Below are 7982 nucleotides of genomic sequence, written 5' to 3'. Positions count from 1 at the left end.
AATCTTGTAAACAGGAGTATGGTTCTCCAGAAATCCAGCCCTAGAGAGGGGCCTTGGGAGAACCGAGGAGCGGAGACGCCGGCAGTGGTTGGAACTAGCCATTCTGCGCCGAAGTCGTGAGCTGCTCCATGCCTTGTAGGTACTCACTGCAGTCCTTCACCTTACCTTAATGTCGGAGTTTCAGAGTATTTGAAAGGGATTCTAGAAAGTAATATTTCTCAAAACTAGATGTTTTTAGATGTTTAATTGAGTTTTGTTTTTATTTTTGTTTATTTTTAATGCCAGAGGACATGTTTTTGCCACAGAGAGACTGAAACGGAGAAAGCACCCCCCATAGGGGGCATGGCCATACCGCAATCCTCCTCCTCCCTTTCTCCATGCTCTTGGGACTCAGAGCATGCGCACACATGCCCGCCATGTTTCCCAAGCTGCCGGGGACTGTGATTAGAGCTGTGGGCGGCCATGTCGGATTGGCCCCCTTTAACCACTAGGCTGTGGGGCCAGCCTGGCGAGTTGTTTTACTGTTAACCTTGCCTTCACATTTCTCCAAGTTCAATTGCACAGGACACCTACATGGAGTAGACTCCAACAGAACCACTGGTCTCTGGGGCTAGTGCCAATTCAGATTGTTCTCTAAGGAGAAATCTGTTTTTTGTTTTGTCTTGTTTTGTTTTAAGAGACATTTCTACTATAGGCCGTGTGCACTCTCAGGAGAGACAGAGATAGAAAGTGAGAAATCACCCCCCAGGGGAATGGCCACACCACAATCCCTTCTCCTCCAATCTCCTCTCGGGATTTTGGGCATGCACACACACATGCCCAGCCTGAGTTTTAAGCCACCTGGTCTGGGACTTGAACCAAGGTCAGCGATGCACGAGTCCAGCAATATAACCTTACTCCATCTGCTAGTCCTCAGGTGTTTGTTTGTGTGTGTGTGTGTGTGTGTGTGTGTGTGTGTGTGTTGTTTTGTTTTGTTTAGAGAGACTTTCTGTTCTCCAAGGAGAACCCAGGTCCATCTGTGGATGTCCCTTTGACTCTCCTGGAAGAGCCTGGAATGGCTTTCAGTGCTAGGCTGTGTCTGTCCGTTCTCTTCTTTCTCATGAGAGGGTTTTGGCTTTGCACCCCGCATGGCTGCCTGGTCATGCCTGGCAGGCACATTCCACGCCACCATCGGGGTTGCACCTAGAGACTCAGGTGTGGGCCAGCAGCTGCTCAACACAGCAGTACCGCACCAGCACGTCTCGGCTGGGCCACTCAGCGACGGCCTTATGGAAACATCAGCCTCAACAGTGACAAGCGAGTCTCTCTGGAGAATTGCTAGTCATCTAAATTGGCTGTCCGCTCAGCCCTGCTAGGGCTCTCGGTGCACCGCGGCCCCAGGCACCCGGCATGCACCCATCCACAGCCTAGATCCCCAAGAGGAAGGGCAGCTCAGCCGAGGGGGCGGCCAAGGGAGAGCCCAAGAGATCAGTGAGGCTGTCGGCTGAACCTCCTGCAAAAGTGGAGACAGCCAAAACAGGCCGCAGGGAAGGGTAAGTCTTCAGACAAAGGAGTGCACACACAGGGGAAGGGGCGCAAAGGGGAGACAGGCTGAAGTGGCCAACCCAGACGCTAAAGATCTACCTGCAGAAAATGGAGACACTAAAAATGAAGGACCAGCAGTTGGCATAATGGCTATGTCGCTGGACTCCCATGTAGTCGACCACGGTTCAAGTCCCAGACCTGGTGGCTTAAACTCACGCCGGGCGCGTGTGTGTGCATGCCCAAGATCCAGAGAGGAGAATGGAGGAGAAGGGATTGTAGCATAGCCTTTCTCCCTGAGGGGTGATTTCTCGCTTTCTGTCTTTCTGTCTCTCTCTTTCTGGCGAGCACACGCCCTATAGCAAAAACTTCTAAAAAAAAGGGGGAGAGTCCACCCTCTGACGAAGCAGGCGAGAAAGAAGTCCAGTCTGAGTAACGTCATGTACCATGATTATCAATGGTCCCTGTCTCCCTTCTTGTACAATCCAGAGGGATATTTTTACCAACTATTTTGTAAATGCAACTATTTTAGTAGCTCTAGAAACATTTTTAAGAAGGAGGGAATCCCCCTTCATCCCGTTTCTTAAGTGTAAATTATTAATTTTTTTTTTTGGAGAGGTTTTTGCTATAGGGCGTGTGCGCTCGCCAGACAGACAGAGACAGAGAGACAGATAGCGAGAAATCACCCCCCAGGGGGGATGGTCACGCCGCAATCCCTTCTCCTCCATTCTCCTCTCTGGATCTTGGGCATGCACACACACGCGCCCGGCGTGAGTTTAAGCCGCCGGGTCCGGGACTCGTACCATGGTCGACTACGTGGGAGTCCAGTGGCATAGCCATTATGCTAATTGCTGGTCCCAGTGTAAATTATTTTTTTTAAAGAGGCAAAATCATTTACAGGATGTTTATTTTTTGGTACAACTAGAAAAGAGTGGGATATTGACTAACAGGAGGCTTTGACTCTCTTGCGTGTAACAGGAGGCTTTGACTCTCTTGCGTGTCAGCTTAACATTCCATAGTGGGGGCGGGTGGATGCTTTAACATGCTAAATACAAAGCATACTATATGGCAGTTCGGAGTCACAGTCATGCATTTAATGTGTCTTGAATATTTTAAATGACTTCTGTTATGTTTTCTAGTAGCATTGTTTCCTAAAGAAAGCCGCTCTGATTGCCGCCCCCGGTCAGAGTTGCGTGTGCTCCGTGACACTGTCTTGGTCGTCTGCTCGTCCTAATGATGTTGCTAGCGTGCTGTGCGAGGTGGGAGATGTGAGTATGCAGTGTGTACGACGCTGAACCGTATGTGCTGGGACTTCCGTAACCGCTTTCGACATCCGAAGATGGGACTTGATATCCTCTCAAGGAAGATTTGCCTACGAAGCTGAAGCTGGAATGTCTCTGGAATAACTTAAAAAGAAGCATGATACTTGGCTTTTTACATTTTTGGTATGTATGTTAATATTTGGGTACAAACTTAAATGTCTGTACTGATCCTCGACACAACCAATAAATCTCAATTACAAAAGAATATTTTGAAGCACGTGGTTTAAGCCCTGGTATAAAGGTGAATTTTCGTTCGGTCTTCCAGATTTTTTGATGAATTGAGAGAGTGAAATGTTTCGGGGTTTTTTATGTATTACTTGAACTTCAAGGATATTTGTATGGCTATATTGGTTTAATAAAGGAAAAACAGTCCAGTGTCCTCCAAAGCAAAGTTAAAAAAAAAAAAATCGAAATTGAAAAACGCAGTAAGGAGCAATTCTACAAAAATTGTATTTATTATATGTTATTGAAGGGATTATTTATGAAACAGTGTCCTATTTACTTGGGAAATATGGTCAAATACTAAAAATTAAAGATTTAAAATTAATTCAATCTTTAATTAAAATTAAAAATTAAATATTCGCAGCATGAAAATTGTTTATAAACATATACAGCTGAAAAATTACATGGGACCCGCAAACATTGACCATCACAGTGTATCACACGACGTACCGTCAGCAAGTTGCGTGTCCTAGTTCGGGTTCTTCCCGAACTAGATCCCAAAGCAGAACAGCTGCTTGCAAGTAGCTCACTGGGGTGACCCAGGAAGGACAGGAGGGGAGAAAGTGGACACGAGAAGGGTGTGTAGGTGAGCCGCTCGGCGCCACTCCCCAGGGAAACTTCGAGAAGCAAAGTGAAACAGGTCTCGTCATTTCTGATCGGAGGACAGGGAAGCTAAGACTGCCCTTGACGCGCGTCCCCAGTGATCGAGGGCCTCCCCAAGGCAGCACCCTCTTCAGCAGAGCCCACGGCCTGGAGGCACTAGGGTCATTTCGTGAGCTACCTCCTGCTGCGCCTGCTCGATCCAGTTCAGAGCGGTAAGAGTCGTGGCCCTCGTGACAGTACGAGTCAGTGGGAGGTGTTACCAGGTCACACCAGCCACGGCATCCGTCCTGGGCAATTCCACACGTCTGCTTGCTGAGCCACGGGCTGCCCAGATATTTGGTTAAACATTATTCTGAATGTGTCTGTAAGGGTGCTTTCGGGTGCATTTAACCCTGGAATTGGTGGATTGGACAAAGTGGATTGTCCCTCGGGGTGGGTTGGCCTCATCCAACCAGTTAAAGGCTTGATTAGAACAAAAAGACTGACGTTCCCCCAACTGACAGACTGGGACTTCCCCTGTCCTGGGTCTCACCTGCTGGCACGCTCTGCAAGTGGACCTGGCCAGCCTTCACAATCACACGAGCAATTTCTTCTCAGCAGTCTCATCGGAAAAGAGATAACCAGATAGATGGCTGTGGGTGTCCGTAAGCTATTGGTCTGTTTCTCCGGAGAACCCTGCCAGATAGGGCTCCTGAGGCTAAGCATCTGGCAGTGGGTGATGAGCACCAGACCTCTATCCTGTGTGTCCCAGGGTCCCCACCGATCCCACAGCCCTGTTCGGGGCCCTCTGCGCAGGACTTGGGCTGGGGGTCTGTGCAGGCTGCTCACTGGGAGGTGATCTCGAGACTTGCAAAGGAGGAACCCAGAAGAGACACAGAGAGAACGCGAAAAATGGAGGCTGCGCCCGCGAAGGGGGCATTGGCCACATTCTTTCCCAGCGCTGCCACGAGTCTCACATGCCAGGGTTCCAGAGCAAAAGAACCTGTCACAGCTCCAGAGGCCAGGAGCCCAGAGTCTAGCAGCTGTGAGGGGGGACCTGTTCCAGGCATCTCTCCAGCTCCTGGAGGGGCGGCCGTCCTTGGGGTTCCTTCCTGAGCTTGCAGATGAGCCACTCTGATCTCTGCCTCTGTGTCCATGTGGCCTTCTCTCTTTCTACGTCCACGTCCAAATTTCCCTCTCACGAGGATGCCAGTGGCTGGGTTAGATCCCACCTTAGTCCAGAATGGTCTCATTTTGACTTGATTACATCTGCAAGGACTGTTTTTCCAAATGAAGTCACATTCCCAGGTTCTGAGAGTTCGAATTTGAACATATCTTTGGGGGAACACAGTTCAACTCACACTAGGACCTTCTGAGAATCATCAGGGCCCCGCCTTGGGCATACCCACCAGGTTGGGGCTTTTCACCTCACCCAGGAAGCACGTGGGGATGTGAAGCCACATCATGAACCCACTTGACACCCACTGCGAGAGCTTATCTCGCAGCTGTCAGTGATGCCAAGATTCTGTGCTTCTCTTGGAACTCTGGTGGTGCCTCACTGTTTACAGCTGTAACTCGCAAGGGCCTGGTCACTGGCAACTGCTGAGTATCTGTGTCCTGAAGCACAGCTCCTGCGGGGCAGGCGAGGGAAGTGCCCGCATTTTCCATTGTTTTCCAGTTTCAGCATTGTGAACTGGTGCTCCAGCAGCATCTGAAGGAGACCAGGGATTTTTTTTTTTTTTTAGGAATCATTGGGAATTCATGGACTTGGAGAAACACATTGGATGTATTTCCATTTGCAGTTTTCCTCTTCCTGGTTTGGTATTTTCCAATTTGGTACTTGTTGGGAGACTTTCCCACATTCTGAATATCTGAGCAGATGTGGAGACAGCTTTTGTCCTAGATGATCTTTTGAAGACTTTCACAGCAAGCAACCTTGGAAGATACAAATATTATCCCCTCCCATGCAGCGGGCGAGTCTTCTCACTGACCAGTGGTTGAGAATGTTGTCGCCCTCTGGGACAGTGTTTGGGAGAGTTTGCTTGCAGCCTGAAGATCGGAACTTCCTCAGCTTGGGGTCTTGCAACTGTGACACCAGCAGGCCAGGTGTGTTGCTGCCACCTGGGCCCACCCTGTATGGCCTCCATTGACGTGGGAACAAGGGGCACTGCTTCAGACCTGGAGCCCTGCTGCCTGCTTGGCCAGGAGTGGCATGGCCCTTTGTCTCTGACCCAGGAATCTCATGTCTCCTGCGAGCATCCAGGAAGCTGCGGCCGACTGCATCAGCCTGCGAGTCATGTGAAGTCTCGGGTGCGCTGTAGTTCTCCACCTCTACTCGTTTCTCAAGATGAGTGCTCAACTGCTTTTCTCTTCTGAATGTAACTGCCTCTGTGTTCCATGCTCTTTCATTAGAAAGCATTTTATTTTCCACTGCAATTTTCCTTTTGATTTTTCTCAACTGATCTTTATCTAGGAACATGCCCCCCCACACATGCACACACTTTTACATTTTTCTGTAGGGCACGTGCGCTGCCAGAGAGAAAGAGAGAGAGAGGAAGTGAGAAAGCCTCCCAGGGAGGACGGCCACGCTGCGGTCTCCTCTATCCTCTCCTCGGGATTCTGGGTGCTCATCCACAAGCACACACACTCGGCTGCCCTTCAAGTCGTGGGACTTGAACTGTGGAGTCGGCCATGTGGGATCCAGTGCCTCAACCACTATGCCACCTGCCTGTCTTTTTCTCTGTGTGTCTCTCTCATGAGAGAGAGAAACCTGTCCGAACGCCGTACGGTGCACTCACAGACAAGGCTGTCGGAGAGCAAGCTTTTCTGAAATAGCACCTGTTACCGTCTCCACGTGACTTTACCGAGGGAGTCTGGCTGTCGCCTCTGGTCCTCACCTGGGCACAAAACAGCCGAGACAGGAGTCAAGGACTGAGGAGAGCAGGGTCCATCTCTCGTGAGGCCCACGGCAAACATTGCCTGAAAGATGAGTGGTGCTTTGGTTTTTGCTTTTTTTTCCCCTAAAAAATAACCATTAATTTTTTTTACCTATATTTTATGCAAAACTTTAACATTTTCTTCTACCAGAGAATTACTTGTGAAGTTGAACAGAAGACATCAATGAACACGTGGGGTCTCCCAAGTGTGGAAAATGTGCATTACCAGAAAGCTGTGCCTGGATTCCAAAATTCCTCGCAATCACATACACGCTTCAATTTCATTTTCCACAAACTTTTGGAAGTCCTTTCATAAATATTTGGTGCCATAGCTGGTTGCCTGTCATATTTGTAATGGGGCAGCAAAATCCATCTTACATGAAAATATTTTTGCTTGACAAATGGCTTCAGTCATTTAGATGCAGTTTTTCTTCCAAAGAGGAAAAAAATTGTAATGTGTAGATTTTTAGAATAATTTATTATTATTATTATTATTTTTAATCTGCTGTAGGGCACATAGGCTCACCAAAGAGAGAGGAAGGGAAAGTGAGAAAGCAAGCGGCCAGGTCCAGGACTCAAACTGCAGTCGGCCATGTGGAGTCCAGTGCCTTAACCATAATGACACCTGCTGGCCCCAAGAAAACGTTTTGAATTGAGCATTTCCTTTTTTTAATAATTTTTAAAATTTGTATTTATTTTTTAATTTAACCTAGAGAGATACAGAAAGAAAGAGAGGGCAAGTGAGAAACCACCAGGTCCGGGACTTGACCACGGTCAGTTATGTGGGAGTGTACACCATGCCACCTGCGGGCCCACTAGGTTCTACTCTTTTAACTTATTCCAGAAGCAGAGTTCATCGAATGAAATATGGGTTTCATTAACTGGAACCCAATTCCAGAAGCCACAACTTACTGAAAATACAGATGTCTCTTACGAAACGAGACTTCGTGTGCAAGCGTGAGTGTTAACAAACGGGCCTGGGGGAGGCTTCCTCGGGCCACAGAGCAGTATCTGGTGGAGCGGTCTCTTAGCTCAGGAAACGGGGACTGACGAAGCTGAGTAAGGACAAGGTGGCTTCAAAGAAGAGTAAGGAAAATGCAGAGTGGACTAACCAGCCCAACTGACGAATCATTGACCAGAACCATAAGAAAGAGAGGGGGTAGGACAGAAAGAGAGAGAGGCCTGGTCTCGGGGAGATGCTGAGGAGAGAGGAGAGAGCTTCCCGGACTCCCGGCAGGACCGAGTATCTTACCATGAAGGTAAAGGCCATGCATGCAGAAGTGGAGCATCAGGGTAAGGAGGACGCCCGTGATGAAACGGCACACAGACACGTGCCCCTAGCAGCGTTTTTTTTTTTTTTTTTAGAGTCTTTTGTTTTAGGGTGCGTGTCGTTCGCCAA

At 48.7% G+C, this 7982-nt stretch overlaps 1 long non-coding RNA gene across 1 annotated transcript in view; it reads right to left on the bottom strand.

Moving 5' to 3' along the window:
• Positions 1-2356: 2356 nt before the first annotated feature.
• Positions 2357-7982, bottom strand: part of LOC102501757 (uncharacterized) — an 8384-nt gene continuing 2758 nt past the window's right edge. The window contains exon 3 of the long non-coding RNA XR_001371219.2: positions 2357-2927. This is a non-coding gene — a long non-coding RNA (uncharacterized LOC102501757). The remainder of the gene's footprint in view (positions 2928-7982) is intronic.

Source organism: Tupaia chinensis, unplaced genomic scaffold (assembly GCF_000334495.1).
Source record: "Tupaia chinensis unplaced genomic scaffold, TupChi_1.0 Scaffold000644_1, whole genome shotgun sequence".
Taxonomy (NCBI): domain Eukaryota; kingdom Metazoa; phylum Chordata; class Mammalia; order Scandentia; family Tupaiidae; genus Tupaia; species Tupaia belangeri.
Note: the sequence above shows the minus strand (reverse complement) of the source record. Positions and strands in the feature narration are given on the sequence as shown.